This window comes from Cetorhinus maximus, chromosome 9 (assembly GCF_964194155.1).
Source record: "Cetorhinus maximus chromosome 9, sCetMax3.hap1.1, whole genome shotgun sequence".
Lineage (NCBI taxonomy): Eukaryota > Metazoa > Chordata > Chondrichthyes > Lamniformes > Cetorhinidae > Cetorhinus > Cetorhinus maximus.
The window spans coordinates 91,982,362-91,995,286 of record NC_135887.1 but is presented as its reverse complement, the minus strand read 5'-3'; the positions used below and the strand labels follow the sequence as shown (position 1 = coordinate 91,995,286).

Sequence of the window (12,925 nt, the reverse complement as noted above, 5' to 3'; positions counted from 1 at the left end):
GAGTTCACCTGCATTTCTTCAAAATGATGCCACGGGATCTATTACATCCACCTGAGAGATCAGATGGGTCTTCAGATTAAGTCTCATCTGTAAGGTACTTAGTATTACATTTGAGTGTCAGCCTAAATTTTGTGTTCACATGGACTACAGTAGTTCAAGAAGGTAGCTCAATGCCATCTTCTCAAGGGCAATTAGGGATGGACAATAAATGCTGGCCTAGCCATTATGTTCACATCCCATGAACGAATTTTTAAAAAAAATTCCCTGGATTGGGAATTTGAACCCACAGCCTTCTGACTCAGAAGTGAGAGTGCCAACACCGAGTTACAGTTGACACCTAATAATGTAGTTCAGCAAAAAGATAATAGGTCATCCTGACTTGTTTCCTGAAGAACTGCTTCCACACTCATTTGCCCACACTGCTACTCAGTGGCTGCGAAGCTGACTAACACTCTCTGACACAGAATTACCTGTATCGCAGACATTCAGCTTTGGACAGCACACCTGAAGAAGAATGTATTGGCCCTGAAGTGGGTGCAGCACGGATTTACCAGAATGACACTGGGATCAGGAGGGTAAAACTAAGGACAGATTGCGTAACCATAGAGGCATTTAGAACATTAAGGGGATTTGCTTGGGTAGATATGGAGAAACTGTTTCTCCTGGTGGGCAATCACGAACAAGGGGACACAATCTTAAATTCAGAGCTAGGCCATTCAGGAACAAAATCAGGAAGCACTTTTTTCACACAGAGGGCATAAAAAATTTGAATTTTCTCCCCCAAAAGGCTGTAGATGCAAGGGAAATTAGAGATTTCAATAGATACATAGATTGTTGTTAGCTGAGGATATGAAGGGATAGGGAGCAAAGGCAGGAGAATGAAACTGAGATAACATATCAGCAATGAGCTAATTGAATGGCTTAGCAGGCCCAAGAGGCTGAAAGAACAATTCCTGTTCTTAATGTTCCTATAATCCAGGCAACAATGGGGAATTTCTGCAACATTATCCTGGGAGCAGTAGGGACATGCATTCATCAGGCCATGGAGACTCTTTACAGCAGAGATGTTTTGCATCACAGCAAGGAGAAAGGGCCATAAAATGTTATGGGGTTTCTAGCTTCTTCTCAGGCCAGGCAGCAATCAATGGTGTCTATGTTTCATTGAAGGCACCCATAGAATTTCTACTCAGCTACCTAAAAGGTGCCTTAACCCTTCATCATTATGGTCATCCCTGACCTCTTCAGGGAGAAAATTCAGTACGGCAGATAACTCCTGGGCAACCAAGCACACTGCCTGCTCTCAGTGATGATGATCCCAATCAGAATGCCACAAATGTAATAGAGGAGCAGCATGATGAGGCACGCACAGCTTCCAGGCTTGAGGCTGACAGGTTCTCTCAGTGTGCTGGCCAGAGAGTCAGCAGGTGGACTCCAGCCATTGTCTGACGGTGGAGGTACTGACTGGTGTCTGGCTGTTTCTTAGCTGGAGACGTTGATTGAAATCTCGCTGACGCTCTACTAGTGTTTGCAACAAAGCCAAAACCCCACACTGTTGCCACAAAGGACATGTGTGTCACCTTCCATTACTACACATTTTTGGAGACTGATCTCAGAGTCTGCACTTTGGGACACAGGAACAGGAGTAGGCCATTTAACCCCGCGAGCATGTTCTGCCATGATCATGGCTGATATGCAACTTAAATCCATATACCTGCCTTTATCATATCCCTTGGTTAAGTAAAATCTATCAATCTCAGATTTAAAATTAACAGGTATGATGTTCTTTCATCAGGCATACACTCATGAAACTACTGGTAATTCAGTAAAATGTATACATAATAAACATTGCACAGTCATGCAGTGAAGTTATCACAAGCAAAGTGAGAACTAAGCACTGTTCCTCCCTTACCCTGCTGTTGCCAGCTTGCTGCTGAACAGTGCAGGCTGAAGGATCGTTTTAATAGCTATGCAGAAGTTTCCAGGTAGTCCAGCAACTTACACCCATTTTATGTCGGTTTTACCTCAAGGGCATCACCAAATGCAGCCCACTATAACTTCCTCTGTAGGTGCAGGTGTGCCTGGGCACAAGTTTCTTTTCAGGGGGAACCGGTGTTTAATTCATTTAAAGGAAACTCGAGGGCATTGTGTTTTTTTGCTCTTGTCTACAATGGGCAAGATTGTTTTGCAGCCTGAGATTGGATGATGTCACTCAGCCCAATTTGTGCTGCAGAACTTTCCTCCATAATTGCAACCTGTACCTAAAGCTTACCAAAGCTCATCAATAATTTTTCTAAAGAATGCTGTTATTGAGCATGAGCAGGCTACACTGAGTGCACTGCAAGAAAGGGTAGCAATGGCATTTTCCTCAATAGTAGAAATGGCAAAGTTAGAAGCTGGTTACTTGCTGCATTATTTGACTCCCTTTTTCTCCTCCCCATGGAAGCTAACTTTGTGAATATATTCTAATGAATAAAATGTCATTAATGTTGTAAGACTATTTTTTCTCCAACTCTATTTTGTAATATGATGAATATCAAAATTATCTTCACTTTCATTCAAAAGTGATTTTATTTTTATCTTATGGCCCAAATTTGCATTTTATCATAATGATTATGTGACTGGATAAGTAATCTGGAGGGCTAATGATCTTGGAGACGTGAGTTCAAATCCCACCATGCCGTCAGCAAGTGACTCACCTCTTGACTCCACAAAGCCTGTCCACCATCTACAAGGCACAAGGAGTGTGATGGAATACTCCCCACTTGCTGGATGAGTGCAGCTCCAACAGCACCCAAGAAGCCCAACACCATTCAGGACAAAGCAGCCCAATTGATTGGCACCCCATCCACCACTGTAAACATTCACTCCCTCCACCACTGACGCACAGTGGCAGCAGTGTGTACCATCTACAAGATGCACTGCTGCAACTCATCACAGCTCAGCACCTTCCAAACCTGCAACCTCTACCACCGAGAGCAGTGCTTCCTAAACCGCGGGCTGCATTGCAGAAAGAGGATTTCGGGCTGCAAGCTCCTCCCCCTCCGAGGCAGCAATGGCAGCTGTGGAAAGGAGATTCCAGCAGGACAGCCCTGGACCAATGCCGCCAGGCAGCAAGGGATGGATAGTGAACCCGAATCATCCTTTAACCTTCAGAAGCACTTCTAGTGGTGACTGCCAAGCAGGCCTGGGAGGCTTGTGTGGTGACCTGGTACAAGCAGAGGCAGGCAAGCATAACTCAGTGACTGACTTTGTGTGGGAAAGGCAGGAGCTGGGAAGGTGAGTGGCGGCTTTAAACTTTACTGTTTCTGCTCCAGTCTACCTCTTGTACAGGCTCCTTACCCTGGGCTGGCCACTCTGCTTCACAGGCACTAGCAACTAGACCAAAAGGGGGGGTGTGGGTAGCGATGGATGAGGGACTTAAAAGCAGTGTGTGTAGTGGGAAGGGGGGACTTCACTGAGTCTTTAATCACTAGGGAATATGGAGAGCTTGGCTGAAACCTACATGAGTACATATGATAATGTTTTTACAGAGTACTTTAAAACTCAGATTTTCATATTTACATGATGTATGATAAGGTGCCACATCAAAGGTTGTTGCGGAAAGTAACAGCTCATGGTACAGGGGGTAACATATTGGCAAGGATAGAAGATTGGCTAGCTAACAGGAAAAAAAGAGTAGACATAAATAGTTCATTTTCTGGTTGGCAAGATAAAACAGCCTGAGAGCAGCAAAGCAGATAAAACAGCGCAAGAGGAGGGAGCAGATTAAACAGCTGGTGGTCCCCCAGAGTAGGACGGGAGGCAGTGCGAGAGGAGCGGTGATTTTAAAGTGTAGGGAAAACCAAGCCTGAGACCAGAGCGGGACCAGGAGGCAGTGCAAGAAGAGCAGCGGCCTTGGTAAGACTGAAAAAGAGCCAGAGCTGAGAGTCAGGGCAGAGATTTAAAAAGAGCGGGAGCTGAGAGTCAGAGCGGAGATTTAAAAAGAGCAGGCGCTGGATTCAGGGCTGAAAGCTGCACGAGGACAGAGCGAGAGTTCCAGGGAGTCTCGGGGCTGAAAGCGGTGCAAGGACGTCATGATTCAAAAAGTGACACAACACGGGGAGGCAGCTGATTGGTAAGTAGGGTCAGGTGAGTACTTCTACTTCTACATTTTCCACATTAAATTGTTGCACTCCATTAGCTTAAACAAAATAAGGTGAGGACTTTGGACTGTACTGGGAGTGTTTGGAGTGGAATAAGGCTCCTAGCATCATTAGTATTCTTTAAAAGGAGTAACTAATGAGCTTAATATAAAGGGAAGTCATGGCAGTAGAGCTCACACCCGTGATATGCTCCTCCTGCGCTATGTGGGAAGTCACGGACACTTCCAGCATCCCTGGCGACCATGTGTGCAGGAAGTGTGTCCAGCTGCAGCTACTGGCTAACCGCATTTCAGAGCTGGAGCTGTGGGTGGATTCACTGTGGAGCATCTGTGATGCTGAGATTATCATGGACAGCACATTCAGTAAGGTGGTCACACGCAGGTAAAGACTGAACAGACAGAAAGGGGATGGGTGACCACCAGGCAGAGTTGAGGAAGGTAGGTAGTGCAGGAGTCCCCTGTGGCTGTCCCCCTCTCTAACAGAAACAACAATTTAATACTGTTGGGGGAGACAACTTCTCAGGGGAAAGCAGCAGGAGCCAAGTCATGGCACCATGAATGGTTCTGCTACACAAGAGGGGAGGAAGAAGAGTGGCACGCCTATCGTGATAAGGGATTGAATAGTAAGGGGAACAGATAGGCGTTTCTGCGGCCGCAAAAGAGACTCCAGGATGGTATGTTGCCTCCCTGGTGCCAGGGTCAAGGATGTCTCGGAGAGGCTGCAGGGCATTCTGAAGGGAAAGGGTGAACAGCCAGTGGTCATGGTACATATTGGTACCAACGACATAGGTAAAAATAGGGATGAGGTGAATATGGGGAGCTAGGACATAAATTTAAAAGTAGGACCTCAAAAGTAGTAATCTCAGGATTACTTCCAGTGCCATGTGCTAGCAAGAGTACAAATAACAGGATCTATCAGATGAATACGTGGCTGAAGAAATGGTGTAGTGGGGAGGGATTCAGATTCCTGGGACATTGGGACCGGTTCTGGGGAAGGTGGGAGCAGTTCAAACAGGATGGGTTACATCTGGGCAGGACCGGGGCCAATGTCCTCGGTGGTGGTGGGGGGGGTTGGGGGGGGGGGGGTGCGCGGCGGCGGTCAGGGAAGATATTTGCTAGTGTGACCTGAGAGGGTTTAAACTAGAATGGCAGGGGGATGGGAACCTGAGCAGGGAGACAGAGGAGGTCATCTTCCAAAATCCTATAGGCTCTGGAGTAGTTCTTACAGATTGGAGGGTTGCAAATGTAACCCCACTATTTAAAAAAAGGAGGGAGAGAAAAAACAGAGAATTACAGACCAGTTAGCCTAACATCAGTAGTGGGGAAAATGCTAGAGTCTATTATAAAAGATGTGGTAACAGAACACTTGGAAAGCATTAGCCGGATTAGACAAAGTCAGCATGGGTTTATGAAAGGGAAATCATGCTTAACTAATCTACTGGAGTTTTTTGAGGATGTAACTAGTAGAATAGATAAGGGAGAACCAGTTGATGTGGTATATTTTGATTTCAAGAAGGCTTTTGATAAGGTCCCACATAAGAGGTTGGTGGGCAAAATTAAAGCACGTGGGATTGGGGGTAATACACTGGCATGGATTGAGAATTGGTTGACAGACTGGAAACAGAGAGTGGAAATAAATGGGTATTTTTCTGGGTGGCCAGTGGTGTATCGTTGCTTGGACCCCAGCTATTCACGATATATATATAAATGACTTGGATGAAGGAACCAACTGCAATATTTCCAAGTTTGTTGATGACACAAAACTGGGTGGGGTTGTGAGAAGGCTGCAAGGAGGCTTCAGGGCGATTTAGACAAATTATGTGTGTGGTCAAACACATGGCAGATGCAATATAATGGGGATAAATGTGAAGTTATACGCTTCGGTGTGAAAAACAGAAAGGCAGAGTATTATTTAAATGGTGATATATTGAGAAATGTGGATGTACAAAGGGATCTGGGTGTCATTGTACACCAGTCAATGAAAGTAAACAGGCAGGTGCAGCAAGCAATTAGGAAGGCAAATGTATGTTGGCCTTCATTGCAAGAGGATTTGAGTTCAGAAGTAGGGATGTCTTACTGCAGTATACAGAGCCTTGGTGAGACCACACCTGAAGTATTGCGTGCAGTTTTGGACTCCCTACCTAAGGAAGGATATACTTGCCATAGAGGTAGTGCAGCGAAAGTTCACTAGGCTGATACTGGGGATGCCAGGACTGTTGTATGAGGAGAGATTGGTTCAACTGGGTTCTAGTGAACTCTAAATTCACTAGAGTTTAGAAGAATGAGAGAGGATCTGATCGAAACGTGTAAAATTCTAACAGGGCTAGACAGACTGGATGTAGGGAGGATGTTTCCCCTGGTTGGGGAGTCTAGAACCAGGGGCCACAGTCTCAGGATACAGGGCAGACCATTTAGGACTGAGATGAGGAAAAATTTCTTCACTCAGAGGGTGGTGAACCTGTGGAAATCTCTGCCACAGAAGGCTGTGGAGGCCGGGTCACTGAGTATATTCAAGAAAGAAATTGATACATTTTTGGATATTAGGGGCATCAAGAGGTATGGAGAGAAAGTGGGAATGTGGCGTTGAGATAGAGGATCAGCCATGCTCATATTGAATGGCAGAGCAGGTTTGAAAGGCCGAATGGCCTACTCTTGCTCCTAGTTTCTATGTTTCTATGTAATGAATGGTGTGACACAGGGGTTAGTGCTGGGGCCTCAACTGTTTATAATTTATATAAGTGACTTGGATGAAGCAATGGATGGGATGGTTATCAAATTTGCTGATGACACAAAGATACGTAGGAAAGTACGTTGTGAAGAGGACATAAGGAGGCTACAAATGGATATAAATAGGTTAAGTGAGTGGGCAAAGATCTGGAAAATGGAGTATATTGTGGGAAAATGTGAAATTGCCCATTTTAGCAGGAAGAATAGAAAGGAAGCAATTTATCTAAATGGTGAGAGATTGCAGAGCTCTGAGATCTAAAGAGATCTGGGTGTCTTAGTGCATAAATTGCAAAAGGTTAGTTTGCAGGTACAGCAAGTCATGAGCAAAGCTAATGGAATGTTATTGTTTATTGTGAGGGGAACTGAATACAAAAGTAAAGAGGTTATGCTTCAGCTATACAGGGCTTTGATGAGACCACATCTGGAGTACTCTGTACAGTATTGGTCTCCTTATTTAGGAGAGGATGTAAATGCATTGGAAGCAGTTCAGAGAAAATTTACTAGACTAATACCTGGAATGAACATGTTGCTTTATAAGGAAAGGTTGGCCCGGCTAGGCTTGTATCCGCTGGAGGTGACTTAATTGAAACATATAAGATCCTGAGGGGTCTTGACAGGGTGGATGTGGAAAGGATGTTTCCTCTTGTGGGAGGATATTGAATTAAGGGTCACTGTTTAAAAATAAGGGGTCGGCCAGAGATGAGGAGAAATTTTTTCTCTCAGAGGTTCGTGAGTCTTTGGAGCTCTCTTCCTCAAAAGACGGTGGAGGCAGAGTCTTTGAATATCTTTAACGCAGAGGTAGATAGATTCTTGTTAAGCAAAGGGGTGAAAGGTTCTCGGGGGTAGGCGGGACAGCGGAGTTGAGGTTACAGTCAGATCAGCCATGATCTTAGTTAATGGTGGCAGGCTTGAGGGGCTGAGTGGACTACTCCTGCTCCTAATTCATATGTTCATAAGGATATTGCCAATTACCAGATAAAAACTTTACTGAAGAAATCAAAGCCTTCACAACCCTGACTATTCAATTCTTGCCGGTAACAGACCAGAAGTTGCAACAGTTTTGTGAGACATGGAGGCAAGATGACGAGTCCATTCTGATTTGCACTTACTGTCTGGATGGATGGCCACAGTACATTCCAAGCGACTCCATCTCGAGGTAATACTTTGAACAACGTCACCACATTAGCATCGTAGATGACCTCCTGGTGTATGATGAAAGATTGGTGGTACTACAAGTTCTCTGCATTGCAGTCCTCCAGAATATTCACCAAGGACATCTTGGTATTACTGAGTGTTAAGCCAGGGAACAACAGTCCTTATGGTGGACAATTGTGGTCTTCAATTGTGTCATCTGCACCATTCACAGACCAAAGCAGAAAGAGCTCTCCTCCTTCCCATCCAGGCCTTGGGAACGTCTTGGCACAGACTTGTTTGAATATAGAGGGAAAGTATTTCTCATAGTAGGAGACTACTATTCCTGCTGGATAGAAGTGCAAATGTTACATGGCCTCACCTCTGAAGCTTTTATTACCTCCTACACATTGTGTTATGATCCCAACTGAGGTTACCCCTGGACAAGCCTGATCCCCGAGTGGAACCCAGCTTGATAGATCCTAACATTTATTTGTTTGTTTAGGTATGTGGAGAGTAGCTACTAAATGGCCACTGGAGTCAGCTGATGAACTTTTAACAAAAGAATAAAACATTTATTAAAGAAGAAAAGATGAACTATATTACACTACTCCTTCACCCACAATGGTACCTTTACAGATATATACAGATTTGTGAGGATAATACAAGTTACAAAAGCAATCTTATATTCTAATGTCCACAGTAAGTATACAGTCCATGTATCAATAGGCAACCTGTGGTCAGACACACCACACTCTGAAACCAAGTGACAGATGCCACCTCAGACAGATGCTATGGATCTCTCCTCAACTCCCCCCAGATGCTTGTCACACCGTGAGCCAATCGGTCTCACTGCATTCCATCTTTCACATGAGGGTTTCCAATCTCTACTTTTCAAGACCTTGCTTTGGAATCTTCTCCTAAATCGATGCTTTCTCTCAGACGCCTTCCGCAAGGTCCACCTCCAGGGATTTGAACTCTTCTTCTGATGTTTCTCTTCCCTGGGTCACCACATGCATTCAAGCTGTCTTCCACGCTCTCTCTCTCACCTACTCAGCCATCAACAGTACCACTGCTTCACATGCCCATAGCAAAGAGTTACAAACCTTCAGTTGTCTCTTTGGATCTCCTTGCCTCTTGAAAGCTGTTGTCACTTAAAATCTGCTTTCTGCAGCTTTTGTCTCTTTAAATCTGATGCTTGGAGCCTTTCTCTCTGCTCCTCACTCTTACCTTCACTTAACAGGACGTTTTCCAGGTTCCTGTCCTTCCTTTGACTAGGAGGTCTGCTTAAGACTTTCCCCTGTTTCTGTCTCACTCCTTTGGCCTTGGGGCCTTTTGGTTCTTTTGGTAAGTCTGCAGCTACCTCTCCCAAGGTCCAATCTCTCTGGGGTATTGGCTTCAAACTGAACTTAAAACTGCAGTTTCTTTAGTTTTTCTGTGTGTGTCTGTGGGAGGCACCTGCCTTTGTGGACCCCTATTGCTAGGCAACATCCCAATTCTCTACTCTTGTTTGTTTAACCTAGCTGCAACAGTTATAAAACACCTAATTAGAAATGCAGCACCTTTTAAAAGTGAAACTAAAACACAATTTGACCTTTCTTAACACACAAATATAGAAATACAAATCAAATTTAAACATTAAAGCTAAAACTCATTCCTAACACCTACAAACACCAATGCGATTTAAACTGTCTCTATTTCCTAGCAATATGGCATTCTGGACATTGTCATCTCTGATAATGGGCTACAATTCTTTCCCTACATGTTGATACCAAATGTTGCAGTGGAAGACCATGATCGGACTGGGAAGAAACTTATAGAGCAAGTCAAGCCCGTACTTTTAACCAGGGACACAGGGCTCATGTCTTTCCAGCTCTCAAAAGGGAAGAGAGGGTATGGATCAAAGATCAGCAGTGAGAAGGTGCTGTAATAGGGAAGCTACAGTAACTGAGATTGTAACTGGTCCAGACACATTCAGGCACTGTTCAAAGGAACAGAACTGCCCTAATTTCCATGGACAGAACACCATTAGCAGGATGGGCTGCATGCCCTGATCCTCACTCAAGAGAATGTCACACCTACAGAATCACAAATGAGGGCAACCAGGTGTGACAACCCTCAGGAACCGACCTTGGAGCCAGCAGATTCTCAATTACCTCAGAAGAAGCTCCACACTCGTGCAGGAAGACTGGTGAAACCACCAAAGAGACTTTTATTTTAAGATAAGAGACTTTAGGGGAAGGCGTAGGAGGATACATATATAATAATATAAGGTTAAAGACTCAGGGGAAATTGTAGAGTAAAGAGTTAACACTAATGCTAACTACTGAACACGTGCATAAGGAGCTATATAATAGTGATGTCACTCACTGAGAGAAGATGAATGAGAAGCACCCCAGAGAGTAGTTTTGTCCCGATGTTCTATAATCTTGTAAGTAGTTAATGATATAAGTGTGTTTTGAACAAAAGACCATTGCCTCCAGCAGTATTTCTTCCAGAGTAAGAAGCCAATGAATCCTGAGACAAACTCACAATAGCAGACTCACTAGGCCATTGAAATGCTTCTGGTACTACACCCATGTTCTTGCAATGACACGATGGCCGCCAACCTCTTCAGCAACTTTCAGCCAGGCCTTCTTCATGTGGCTTCTTTCTCCCATCCTCTGGGAATAATACATGCCTCCTTTCCCTCTCTCTCTGCAGGAGGACCTCCAGGGAGGTGTCATTAAACCATGGAAGGACCCTTCCACACATTCCTTCCATTCCGCCACACACTACCTTGTGCTGTACCCCTTCTTCAGCCTTCTCTGTGTATGGCCAGTATGAAGGCTGCAGACTGCCTTTTAAATATGATGCCCTCAATAGTACTGCTGGCACTAACTCCTGCCTGCCAATGGTAATTGGTTGGCTCCCCCCTCGGACCTGCTTTTCATTGACCACATGATGTAAGATACCTCCAGATGTCCTGCCATCCATGTGTCGGGACTCACAAGCTGGAAATGACCTCACTGTCGGGATTGGAACATAGTCGGAAAATTCAGCCCAATGTGACAGCAACTTACAGAAATGAGTTTACCATTTCCGTGTGCATAGTTTTGGTTTGGCTGCCCAATTATAGAATAGGCTTGAGATTTTGAAATATAAAGCTGGCTCTATAATATGAAGGTGCCAGCTGTGGCTCAAACCTCTAAGTCAGTAGGTTGTGGGTTTAGGTCTTCTCTTCAAAGAGTTGAGCACAAAATCTAGGCTAGACATTTCAGTCTAGTGCAGAATTCCTTGTGAATCTTCCAGATCTAATCATTTGAAAATATGAATTATTGAAGCTGTTAAGATTCCTGCTAAACTATCAACCAAAGTAAAACCAAAGACAAGCCATAAATTTCAAACTGTACTTATCTCTGTATCACCCCATCCAACAAAAATAGCAATTTTAAATGTAATGCATTGGGATGGCCTGAGGGTGTGCAAAGGCCTAATTTCTTTCTTTATTATTTTATTGTATTCTACCAGCAATACAAACTTACAACACTTTCAAAGTGATATTTCACAACACAGGAATCCTTTACTGCCACAATTCATTTCATAGCAAGGTGGAATTGGATGATTTCTATTGAAAGGTTATAGACCTGAAATGTTAATTTTGTTTCACTCTCCACAGATGCTGCCATACTTGCTGAGTGTTTCTAGTATTTTCAGTTTTTATTTCGGATTTGATAGATTCAGGTCCCTACCTGCACACAGACATTATTACTGAATCAATAGCATTCAGTAAGTTAACATTTGTGATACACAAGTGTCAGGCAATGACCATCTCCAACAAAGGAAAGGCCAACCACCTCTCCTTGACAGCATTACCATCATCAACTGAGAACAGAAATTTAACTGGATAAGTTGCATAAATACTGTGATTACAAGAGGAGGTCAAAGATTGGGAATCCTGTGACAAGTGACTCAGCTTCTGAATCCCCAAAGCCTGTCCACCATCTACAAGGCACAGTCAGGAGTGCGATGGAATACTCTCCACTTGCCTGGATGAGCGTGGTGTCATAGACACTGAATAAGTTCAACACCATCCAGGACAAAACAGCCCACTTGATGGAAACCTCATCCATCACCTTAAAAGTTCACTTCCTCCAACACCAAATCACCGTGACTACAATGTACACCATCAACAAGTTACCAGCTTATATTTCACCCCTCTCCTATTTTTACTTAGTTCTGTTGAAGGGTCATGAGGACTCAAAACGTCAACTTTGTTCTTCTCCGCCGATGCTGCCAGACCTGCTGAGTTTTTCCAGGTATTTCTGTTTTCGTTTTGCACTGCAACACTACCTTGGCTGTCAGTTAAGCAATGCTTCAAATTTAAATTTCTCATACTTGTTTTCAAATCCCTTCATGGCCCCTCTGTAAGCCAATGCATTATTCACATTTTAATATACAGAAGTTTTAACCATGTAACTGTTTCTTTGTTTCTTTTACATTAATAAATGTAGACTGATTGTGGTGTTGCCCGGTGTGAGGAGTCTGTCTCATGGTGGTAACATGGAACATTGAGGCGAAAGGAGAACCCAGACTGAAGATATTTAAAGAGCTGGATTGTGGGCTTGAAGACACAAGGCAGAGTTGTTAATTTAGCCAAGACAAAGCCTTGCTAGTATTAGTAAGTTGACAAATGAATAAAACTGCAAGAGTTCTCGTACCAGGGAAGAGAAACAGACTGTTCTTCATTAAGGGATAATGAGCATGCCTCCTTTTCCCAGCTTTGGAGATTGATAACACTGTTAGAGATAACAAAGCAGAGTCAAGCTGGCTATGGTACCTCAATCGTGAACCTTGCAATTCCTTCAAAGGTGGCCTAAACAGGAGACATCTGGAGAAAGCAGGGAAATGATGAGGTAATTGAAAACCAATTAAAGTGGTTAAAAC

The 12,925-nt window shown here is 43.9% G+C and overlaps 1 protein-coding gene across 1 annotated transcript in view; it reads right to left on the bottom strand.

Annotated features, from left to right (window-relative positions):
- Positions 1-12,925, bottom strand: part of eps8l2 (EPS8 signaling adaptor L2) — a 598,035-nt gene that overhangs the window by 397,192 nt on the left and 187,918 nt on the right. The window lies entirely within an intron of this gene.